This window comes from Equus quagga, chromosome 2 (assembly GCF_021613505.1).
Source record: "Equus quagga isolate Etosha38 chromosome 2, UCLA_HA_Equagga_1.0, whole genome shotgun sequence".
Taxonomy (NCBI): Eukaryota; Metazoa; Chordata; class Mammalia; order Perissodactyla; family Equidae; genus Equus; species Equus quagga.
Window position 1 is genome coordinate 58,765,786 of NC_060268.1, and position 12,196 is coordinate 58,777,981.

Below are 12,196 nucleotides of genomic sequence, written 5' to 3' on the forward strand. Positions count from 1 at the left end.
TGAACCTCCGTGACAGCCCTGCAGCCCAACTCTCTAGAGTTCTCTCAAGTCTTCCATGAACTTTCTCCTTGCTGCTGACTCTGGATGCCCTGAGCCCCAAGCTTTCCTCTCCTTGGAAGTTATCCTGTTTTGTTTATATAGCCTGCCTGACAGAGCCAAAAGGAGAAATCAGACCTTCCCACACTCCACCCAGGGCTGCCTTCCCTGCCTGCATCCCTTCCATCTGTTCATGTGGTAGCCAGAGCAATCCTAATGAAATGCCAGCCAGACCTCGTTGCTTCTCAGACCCTTGGGTGGCTCCTCATCTCACTCCAGTGAAAGCCAAAGTCCTTTCAGGATCCCCTGCCCCATTTCCTTCCTGACTTCACCCCTCCGGCTCTCCCTCTGGCCTCATTGCTATTCTTCAAAGACACCGGGCACACTCCTGCTTCAGGGCCTTGGCACGGTGTCCCTCTGCCAGGCACACCCCCCTCACTTAGCCACCTGGCTCACTCCCCACCTCCTACAGGCCTTTGCTCCAATGTCACTTTCACTCTGAGGCCTTTGCTAAGCACCCTGCTTAAAACCTGCCTCCCCCTTCTGCATTTCCTGCTCCCTTGTCCCGCTTTGTTCTCCATAGCCTCTAGCATCATCTACCATGCTGCACTTTTACTTGTTTAGTGTCTGTTTCCTCCTACTAGAGCTTTATGAGGGCAGAGATTTTTGTCTGTTTGTTCACTGCTGTATCACCAGGACTGAGAATAGTTACTAGAACATAGTAGGGGCTTAATAAATATTTAATAAATGAATGAATGAATGGTGCTCAATGGATGTCAAAAGAACGAATGAATGCATTGATCAATCAATCAAAGGAAAAACCCATCGAGAGAGGCTGTTGGATTTCAGAGGAGAGACGTATCGTGTCTGGCAGGGGGTGGGGGTGGGCAGGTGACTAGCGGAGGCTTTCATGAGGAGGTGATGAGCTGTGTGGTCCAGCGTACAGCCTGTGAAGAGTGGGATCTGAGAGGGGCAGTGGCTCATAGAGCGCTTCTCGGCCTTCAGTGGAGGGGAGGAGACTGGAATGGAAGTGCTAATCACCCTGTGAAGAATTGCTCCTCTTGGTGGTGGAATACACAGAGGGCTGGTCTGTTTATTTTCCTTTGGCCCCAAGCAGCTGGGCCTCTTTTTCATCCTAATTGCTTTGCTTCAGGTTGCTGTCACTTCCCAGGAACAGGGGCAAGTTAACTGTGCTGGTGGGAGACACAACTGAGAGACACAGCTGTCTGCAAACAGGCCACCTCTGAGCGTGCCGATCACGGGCGTGGGACCCCGTGGTGGGGGTCTCCAGAACTCATCCCAGCAGTGTCCTCTGCAACCCTCACAATTCTGCCCCAGCTGGAGTGGGGAAGCACAAAAAGAGGGAGCCCCTTTCTCTGGTTCTCACCAACTAACAAAAGGTAAAGGGGGCCTATTGTGGGCCACAGGGTTTGGAGCAGGGTGTAAGCATCTTGTGCAACCTCTTTCTTTTCACAGGGAGGAAAGGGAAGTCAAGGGAGGGCAAGTAAGTCACTTGAGACCCACAGTGGACCACCCTAAGCTAAAACCCACCTCTCTAGAATCTTCTTCCCATTATACCATGCTGCATCTCTTGTGCTGCCTTCCAGGACACCTGTGAGGGAGGTACCCCAAAATGACCCATCAGGCCTCCTTCCCTGCTTCCAGACCTTCATCCTTATTTTTTCCAGTAAGTCTCGCCCCCTTTTGTGTCCCATTCTTTAGCACTCTGCTTTTATTCAGCAGATAGAGACAGATGAGTTAATCTCTAATGGTGGTATTTGGGCACCTGAGCCCTTCAGATCTCTCTCTCACACACACACACACAGCATGCATGCACGCACAATTTTGACAACTCTTAAGGGTGGCCTGATGCCGTTGTCCCAATATGCTTCTCTTTCCAGTGACGTATTTTCATTCTAACAGGGGCCTTCCATTACATGTGCCTAACCCCACAAGCCTGATGAGCAGAGGGAATTTCAGGTGCTCAGAGAGGGAGGTAGCACTGGATTGGGGGTAGGAACAAGGGACTGAGGATCTCGTAGGCACTGCTCACAGAGGGCCAGCTCTGCCTGCCAGGCAGCCTGCTGTTTTTGGTGTCACACCCTGGCTCTGAGAGTAACTGCTTTCTGACCACGGGTGACTTCCTTAACCTTGCTGAAATTAAGATATCTTAACTCTAAGCAGGGAGGGTAATTCCTGCCCTGGAGGGTTGTTAGGATGAAATGAGAACCTCCAGGCCAGCATATGTTATACTCCCCTTACATATTCCTTTCTCCTCCCCTCCTTTTCACCCCTCTGTCACTTCCCCTTTATTAAAAGGGTTGGACGAGCCACACAGGGTCCTGCGATCTATGTACTTATCACTCAGTGAGGAGGCAGGATCACAGAACAGGTAGGGGCAGAATGGTAGGAATCGGCTTTGGTGTCAGGCGACCTGGGATCATATTCCAGCTCCATCGCTTGGTGGCTGTGTCATCTTGGGCAAACTCAATTTCTTTATAAAATGTCGATGATGATAAGACTTACCGTATACAGAGTTGTCCTGTGGATAGATTCTGTGAAGCATCTTTCCTGCCAAGATGTGTGCCAGGAGGCTGCCATTTGGGTTATGTCTTTAGGCCCCCTTGACTCTGGCTCCTGATAGGGGATACCAGCTGAAGATGAGCGCTGGGAGGAGTGGGAGATCAGGGGACTTTGTTTCCGGCTCCCTCACTGCAGGCTGCCTCACACTTTTTCTTCTACTGACCAGAGTCACAGCTTCTGTCAGGTGGCTCTTTCCATACAGCCCTCTCAGTCTCCAGGTCATGGTGGCCACCCCTCCCCTCACCCTGCAGGCCTAGGATGGTGAAAGCCCCATTGCACTATCTCTGAGGTGACCTTCCACCCTTTGTAAATAGCATCTTTCCTCAACTCCCCTCTAATGACCCAATTTGAGTGTGCCATCTCTTTCCTGCCAAGATATGTGCTCTGTCCCCTCTGGCCGTCGTCTCTCTGGGCATCTGTCATGGAATGGCTAGGTTTGGGCACAGCAAAGGATACTGAAAAATGTCCATCTCAGTGCCTGGGCCTGATTACACAGTGGTGGGAACCAGAGGAACATCTTACCAGAAGGGGCGGTGCCTCAGTGAGCGGAAGCTAGAGCCTTGTCTCCCAAGCCACTTGAATTTCAGGGGAAAAAAGTGACCTTTAGAAACTCTCTGAGGAGTGACTGGGAATGGAACGTATGAGCTCCACGGAACACAGCTTCTGCTGCCCCCTCCCAAGCGAGGCACCAGGCAGGTCTGCAGCCTCTAGGCCTCCAGGTAGGGCCTGATTGTCTACTGCCCTGGCCAGACCTGACCTTTACCAGGTTTAACCAAGGGGTCTTGCAGGATGCATAGTGGGGAGCCCTGGAGACCCTCACTTCAGGCCCAGCCCTGCCACCCATTTGTGGGGTGATGTTGGGCTGGTTGCACTACCTCCCTGAGCCCCACTTTGCATCTGTCATTGAAGACGGTAGCCCCTGTGTGGTGCACACATTTGCTGTGTGGTCAGTGAGGGAACATGTGTGCAGGCCCATGGTGAGAAGAGCTCGGATGCTCCAGCTTCTAGTTCAGACTTTTCGGATTCTAACGCAGCTCTAGCACTGTCTCACCATGTGACCTTGGGCAGCTGTTAACCTCTGAGTTTCAGGTGGCATCTGTCAATGAGGGCTGTTGGGAGGTGAGACAGTACACAGAAGGAGCTTAGGACAGTGCCAGGCCCACAGCAAGTGTCACTAAACCAGAAAGCTCTCCACTCTTCGGTGAGGGCAGTAGATTATCTTGCCACTAGCGGTTGGTCTGGCTTCAGATGGAGAAGGCAATTAATGACTACGTGGTATGGTTGGGAGCCCCAGAGAGGGGCTTTTGGCCTTGAAAGCATCTCCTGCCCTACTTCCTGGTTAGGCATTGTCTCTAGAATAGAACCCCTTGACCCTGCACTGTCTTAGAGACATAGGCCAGGTAAGGTGGCTGGCATGTGAGTCCTTTCACCAGATGCTGAGAAGGTGTCATCCCTATGATGTTTGGGCCCCAGCCCCTGTAACTGAAGGCCCTGCACCCCTGGGGAGCTCAAAATACTTCTCTTAGCTTCAGAAGCAGTGACCTACCTTGGAACCTCGAGAACAGCTCTGGACTGCCACCAGGCCATCTCCTTGGCCACCTGCCCCCTCATAGCCTGGGGTTGGGGTGACAGGGAAAAGCTCCTCATCACAGAGATAGGGCTGGTGGCTTCCTTGACCAACAGCACCCACCCCTCTCCTCAGAGCTCAGCCTGGTCCACCACAGAAGCATGGTCACTGCTTCTGGCCTGCTCAGGGAGAGTAACCCATGCTTGTCTCTGCTCAGCCCTGCTGCCATCAAAAAGGGGCCACGTGGTCCCCAAAGGAGCAAGTCACAGGAGTCATGAACCAACTTGGACCTCTGTCCCTTGCGTGGGGTGGAAGGGTCCTCCTTGTGCAGACTAATACCAGGATCTCTTATTCACTCCAGTGCCAGCCATGTGGTCCCTCCAGGGCCTGAAGGGCTGGGCACTAAGGAATAGGGGCTGGCTGCCTTTGTCCCCTGAAACCACTCTGATAATGTCATCTCAATACCCAGCGCTTCCCTTACACATTCTGGTGCATCTTTCACCTGGAAATTGGGTGAAACCTCTTTGGAAACCTTTCAGCCTGGGCTCCACCTCAGAGGAGAACTCTCATGGGTTTCCCTCCTTTCCTTCCTCTTCATTCAGCAAACGTTTCTGAGCATCCCCTCTAACCACAAGCTGTGCCAGCACTGGGGGCAGAGAAACAAACCAAGTTGGTCCCTTCCCTCAGGGCTTCACAGTGGAATGAAGGAGGCAGCCCCTCGGTAGTTGTAGGACCACAGGGTAAGCTCCTGGATGGAGATAAGCCCCCTCGGGGAGAACCAGAACTTCCAGGCCTCCTGGCAGCCCAGGGCCTCCACCCATTCTTTCCTCACCCTGCTTTACCATCTTAGACCTTTCTCCAGCTTTGAGAGGTGCCAGGACATGCTCTTTGCTCCATTTGCCCACTGCCTTTACTCATCTTCTCCTGTTGCATCCAGCAGGGTGCTTTGGCTGTCAGCAAGAGAAACCGCCTTTGGCTAAGTTAAGGAGAATGGATTCTATTGGAAGGCCTATGGGTAGCTCCAGGCTCCCTGGGAAGGCCAGCACACCTGGCTGGGAAAGGACAGGAGCCGCACAGCTGCAAGGGTCCGCAGCAGCGGGAACTGTTTCCAGGCCCTCTGAGGCTAAAGCCAGAATGCGTGTGCCCAAGATCCAAGGTTACACACTAGAGTCGGCCCGGCCCTGTGTAGGTGACATGTGCCCACCCCCTATCAGGGGAGGACAGGGCACTTTGACTGATGACAACACTCTAAGAGGGCCCACAACTGGGGGAGATGATTCCTCCCAGTCCACCTGCTGTCACTTAAGAATAGGGGGAATGGCCCCTAGGTGGGTGACAAGAAAACAGCAGTGGCCACTCTGGTCTCCCTTCTGTCACCCCTGTTGGCTCCGCTGTGTTGATTCTTTTGCTCCCTGGCTGCAGCATCAAGTTCGGACTCCTCAGGCTCCAGGCGTGCTGAGGGGCCCACCATTCCCTCCCACCCTAGGTTGTCTCATGCCTGGGTGACTGCTGCCGGGAATGTCCTTCCTCGACTTCTCTGTGTGAAGAACTCCTGCCCGCCTTGCAAGACCTGGCTCAGTTGTGCCCCCTCCTAGAAGATGCCTCGTGCCAGCCTGAGGCTGATCTCTCAGCTGGGCCCAAGCTCCTGCAGCGTGGGGTCTCACCTCTGCCTGGAAGCTGCCCTTACTGCACCAGAATTGGTGGCTTATGAGATTTCTGTCCCCATGGTGGAGCCCCTGATGCCCTGCCCCACCCCCATCTCCTCCTTATGCCCAGCACAGAGCCTGCTGAGCTTCGTGGAATTACTTGGCTGCTGAGGATATTCAGACTCTGCGACTAAGCCGTGCCCTGTAGCTGGTCTGTCCTGAGTTCCTGGTTCCCCAGCCCCTTGCCTTCCATCCTTCTGCCCTCACTGGGCACCCAGTTAATGTCTATACTCAGCCTGGAAACATTTTCTTAACAACAAAAAATAAATAAATAAATAAAATCATAGGTTAAAAATCTTGAGCAGTAAAACGGCAGATGACGTTGTGTGGGCAACTTCCCAGAGGACACAGAACACACATCTCCTGAGTGGGTGGCCTTATAAGGACAGGTTCAGGAGGAGAATGGGCAGGAGGCAGGCCACCCGCCAGGAGCAGGGGAGGCTGGGGTGGGGGTGGGTGCCCCACGGCTGGGCTGGGAGTGGAGTCAGCAGGGGTGCTGGCTGGGACCCAGTTCCACAGGGGGAGCTGGCAAAGTGCCACCGCCAGAGGCCCTCATTGGGTCCTTTTGCCTTCGCTGCCATTATCACCAGCCCAGGCCCTGACCTGCTCTCAGCCAGCTGGCATGCTGGCCCACGCTGCCCAGCCTAGGGCTGGGAACCCTCCTGCCCCAGGACAGGCCATTTCTCATTCTTCTTCACACCTTCCTGAGTCCTGGGCCCAGTGGGGCCTGGCCCCTAGCTGGTATGCAATAAAGGTTTGTTAGGTGGAAGAATTAGTAAGTAAATGGTTCTTTGGTGGTAGTTTTGCTCATCAAATGGGCTTCAGCACCTGGACCAGAGGGACAGTATCTTCCCAGAGGGACCAGCACAGGGCTAGTGCTTAACAAGGGATCTGGTGGTTAAGTGGGCCCTGCCCTTGAGTAGAGCTGAGCAATCAAATCTTGCCCCACTCAGGATCACCCTTGTCCCCAGCACAAAGGCATACATACTCCACGACTCCAGGCTTTCACTCCCCCTGAGGACAGTGGGTGTGTGTATGCATAAGAGAGAGAGAGAGAGAGTTTCTGGGAGAGTCCTGGTTGTTGATGCCAACGTGTCTGGGAACAAAGACCTGGCCCTTAGGATCAGAGGGTGAGGAGAAGTCTGCACCAGCAGGTGTCACACTGAGGGAGGGGGCTCCAGAAGCTTCCCCAACCCTTATTAGGAAACACTCTTTCCAGAGCTCCCTAAAGCCCTAATCATCCTCTTGGTGACTCTTAAGAGACAGAATGGACAGTCAAATGAGATGAAGAGCTGGGAGGGCCACCCTTTCCCTTTGCCAGCTTTTACTGGACCTAAAACCCCATCAGTTCTGAGCCACTATTTGAGTTAAGCATTGCCCTCTCCCTAAATCCTCTTTTAAAAGGTAAAGAACGTTCCCTGTGGGGGCCGACCAAGAAATTCTCTAATCGCCAGCTAAGACGGGGACAGGGCGGCTAGAGGTCAGAGTGGGGAGAAGGGGGCTGAGAGGAGAAGAGGGTCCGGGAAGAGGAAGCTCCTGACTTCTCCACTTGATCCTTGGAGGCCAACTGTGACCCGAGGGTGTGTGCCCCTCCACCATCCCCAGAGTGGAGGGTCAGGGCCTGAGGAGCTTCTGGCAGCCCCTCAGCTGGCGCTGCTCCTGGTGCCAGGAGAATGTTGTCAGCTGCACAAGGCTGACTCAAGGTGAAGCAAGAGCCTCCTTCACAGACGTGAAAGAGGAGCAGAGCCAGCTGTGCCGGCTTGAGCCTGGTGAGGACCCAGCCTTGCCTGAGACCCTGACCTCTGGGTAAGGCCTGCTCCTGTCATTCCGTTCCAAAACAGAAATGTCCCCTGTATAACGGACAATGCAAAACACAATAAAACTCCCTTCTATGACTGTCTGAAATTCCACCGTTAGTCATGTATTACTTTGGGGTAAGCATTGCCCTTCTGTGGTAGGCTGCATAATGGTCCCCAGAAGACGTCCAGGTCCTAATCTCTGGAATTATGTTACCTTACATGGTAAAAAGGACTTTGCAGATGTGATGCAGTTAAGGATGCTGCAGTGGGAGATTATCCTGGATTATCCAGGTGGGGCCCAATGTAATCACAAGGGTCCTTTTAAGAAGGAGGCAGAAGGGTCAGTTAGAGAGAGGGTGATGTGCACATTGCCCTGGGAAGGCGACACACAAAGAACTTGAGATTTCAGCCTGAAATCGTTTCTGAGACGCCCTCCTCCCCAACCCCCTTGTTAGAGTCAGGGGACCTTCAACCTGCTGGCTCTGAGCCTCTGAGGGAACCTGGTGGGGACAGAGCAGACAGAGTATAAGGGGACAGAAGTGAGAGCAAGAACTGAGGCAGAACTTGCTTCATTCTGCATCCTTGGGCCAGCCTTGGTTCATCACCTGGATTCCCGACTCCACCATCCTTCTGGCCTCCTTTCCCAGGGTCATCTTGTCTAGACCTTGCCTTCGGGTAGCTGAGTGTCTCATCTACTGCTGTTTCAAGGGACTACCAATGCAGCCACCTGACTTTTAGTAGTAGCTGTAGAGATTGTCCTCTCAGGTGGCACTCCCAGAATCCTCTGCTCCAGCCACCTTCTTAAACTCTGCTGACCAGAGAGGCTGAGTCACTGGGAGAAAGGTTCTCTCAGGTTTTCTGAGTTTGAGTATAAATACTAGAGATTCGTTAATCATAACAAAGAGGAGGAGGAGGATCAGAGTAAAGGCAGTAGTGATTATAGAATAAGGCAGGGTATAAATATGTATAAATAAGTAAATAAATACTAGATGCCATGCCATAGCTTCCTGTGCACTATTCTGTTCAGTCATTCCAAGTGGGAAGTTTTAGTGTCTATATTTGATGGATAGGAACTGAGGAACAGAGAGTTTGTGACTTTCAAAAGGTCACACAGCTAGTTAGTGACAGGGCTGTAGTTTCAGCCCAGATCTGATTGCAGAGTCCATGCCTTCACAACTACCACACTATTCTACCTCCTAAAGAATATTTTAACCTAACAATGTGCCCACTGATGTCTCATTTTTAATCAAGCAATAGTTTTCTAGGGATGGGAAGGGTTGGGGCAAGTGGGAGAAGGATGGGAGGAGAGGTATGGGGGAGGGACCTGCGATGTGAATGAGGGGCCTGCCAACTTGTCACCTCTGATCAAGGGGACTTAATAGAAGTGGCATCCTGAGGCCACATTACCTTAATCAGAACATAAGAAGCTTTGGATTTACCATTGCATCTTAGAATCGAACTTGAATTGTACTGTCTTTTCCAAGTGTTTTATTTTTGACCAACTTTATGCCTTCTTGCTGATTTTCTCAAATGGTTTTGCATTTCCCACAAGTTATTCAGAGCAAGTTTTAAGGCCAAAGAATATTTTTAATGTGATTTCAAGTTGGCAGGCATCAAGGCTTAGTCGAAAACACCCCGGGGCTGGATGAGCTTCAGCAGGCCTGGGTTTTAGTCCCAAACTTGCTGCTCAGGCTGTGCAGGCATGCAGAAGTCCTTGCTACATGTTCAGACAAGGTGTCTGGGTTGAAGCCGTGAGAGAGGTGGAAGATTTTGTTTGTTTGTTACGGCCTCAGCTCCAGGTCCAGCCCTGTTTGCTGGGTGGTGAGGGCTGAGAGGTTTTGATTCTGTGGTAATTGCCACAGGTCTTTGCACGGGGCCAGCTGGGAAGGGCAGCATCTTGGCTTGTGACCTCCACTTGCTTGAGTCAGGGCAGCTCCAGTAACTGCCCTCGATCCCTGTGGGCCTTCAGAGGGTAGGCCCAGGGTGTCTGGAGACAGCTCTGATCCCAACCTGCTCACTCCCCAAAGGAGGAAAAACTGACATAGAGTACAGATTGTCAGAGCAGAAAGGGGCCCAGACTGGCTGGTTCTTGGGGTCACACACACTAGCCTTGGGCCCGTTATATTGAATAAGAATCCCCAGAGATATTGGCATAAAAACAGACACATGGATCACTGGAACAGAATAGAGAGCCCAGAAATAAATGCACACATAGATGGCCAATTGATTTATAACCAAGGATCCAAGAATATACACGGGGAAAGGACAGTCTCTTCAATAAATGGTGTTGGGAGAAGTGGACATGCAACAGAATGAAACTGGACAACCATCTTACACCATACACAAAAGTGAACTCAAAATGGACTAAAGACTGGAACGTAAGATCTGAAACCACAAAACTCCTAGAAGAAAACACAGGCGTAAGCTCCTTGACATCAGTGTTGGTGATGATCTTTGTAATCTGACACCAAAAACAAAAGCAAAAGTAAACATGTAGGACTACATCAAACTAAAAAGCTTCTGCACAGCAAAGGAAACTATCAATAGAATGAAAAGGCAGCCTATGGGATGGGAGAAAATATTTGCAAATCATGTATCTGATAAGGAGCTAATATCCAAAATATATAAAGAATTCATGCAACTCAACAGCATAAAACCAAACAGCTCGATTAAAAAATGGGCAGAAAATCTGAATAGACATTTTTCCAAAGAAGACATACAGATACCCAAAAGCTACATGAAAAGATTAATCATCAGGGAAATGCAAATCAAAACCACAACGTGATATCACCTCATACTGTTTGAATAGCTATTATCAAAAACACAAGAAATAACAGGTGTTGGCAAGGATGTGCAGAAAAGGGAATGCTTATGCACTGTTGGTGGGAATGTAGATTAGTGCTGCCAGTATGGAAAACAGTATGGAGGTTCCTCAAAAAATTAAAAATAGAGCTACTATATGATCCAGCAATTCCACTTCTGTGTATTTATCCAAAGAAAAGAAAAGAAAAACACAATCTCAAAAAGATATATGCACCCCCCTGTTCACTGCAGCATTATTTACAATAGCCAAGACATGAAAACAACCTAAGTGTCCATGGATGGATGAAGGAATAAAGAAATTGTGGAATATTATTCAGCCATAAAAAAATAATGAAATCTTGCCATTTGCAACAATACGGATGGACCTTGGGGGCATTATGCTAAGTGAAATAAATCAGGCAGAGAAAGACAAATACTGTATGATCTTTCTTATATATGGAATCTAAAAAACAAAAACAAACCAAGCTCATGGATACAGAGAAGAGATTAGTGGTTGCCAGAGGCAGGAGTTGGGGAGTGGGAGAAATGGGTGACGGGGCAACAACAGCAACAACAACAACAAAAGAAATTAAAAAAAAAAAAAAAAAAGAATCCCCGGAGAGCTTCTTATAAAACCAAAACAGATTCCTAGGGGCTGCCAAGCTGGTGGTTCTGAATCAGATTATCCAGGAGTGGGGCCTGGGACCTTTAACAAACTTCCCAGGGAATTCTTATGGATAGCAGCCAGGTCCAATCTCTCCACTTTTCCTGGGGAAACTGAGGCCCAAAGAGGCCTTGAGCTAGTCATCAGCAGAGCCAAAATCAGAAATTAGGTCTTCTGACCTGCAGTAAGATGTTCTTTCCACACCAAGACCAGGAGCCTACAGGACCCAAAAGAACTGCCCATTATTTATTTATTTTAATTTTCTTAAAATCAAAGTTACTAATGCACACAGTTTAAAGAGTCAACTACAGGTAGTTTTACAAGGCTTCTTTGAAAAAACACAAGCTCTTCATCCACACTCCCCCATCTGCCCTTCCCCACAGGCAACCACTTTCAACTCTTTCAGCTGAGTCTTTTGGTATTGAAAGACAAGAATGTCACCCCAAAATATGCCTCACTGACATAAAAATTATTTTGAACAAAGGCAATTAAGAAGCAGCAAATGCAGGAAAAGCTCTCTGTACCCTCCCCTTTTCTGCCTAAAAGCAGGATGTAAATTTTCCTTTTCTGGAGACATTCTTACCAGCCCAGAGAGGCACCAGAGGAGTCTGCAAAGGAACCTTACTCCACCAGTTCCCACCCATGTGTTTACCTTCACACCGTCTGCCATGCTTGGAACCTAAAACTGTTTTCTTTTGTCCTATCATTTCTCTACAACCTTACTGTTCTTTGTTGAAGATGCTATATAAGCTGGAGTTCTAAACTGCTGCTTCAAGTTATTTTTCATTGGGGTTTCTCCCGCATAATATGTACTGCATGCATTAATTGTTTTTCTCTTGTTAACCTGTCTTTTTGTTAAAGAGCCCCAGCTGGAAACCTCAGATGGGTAAATTTGGCCTCCCCTGTGTATTTACGCACACCCTTGGCATCGTTTGCATTTTTACAACGAGCATGCATTGCTTTGTCATTCTTATGTGGTCTTAATAATACAGTTAGAATGGATTGCCAGGTCTGGCACAGGACTGGGAGGCATGGGCAT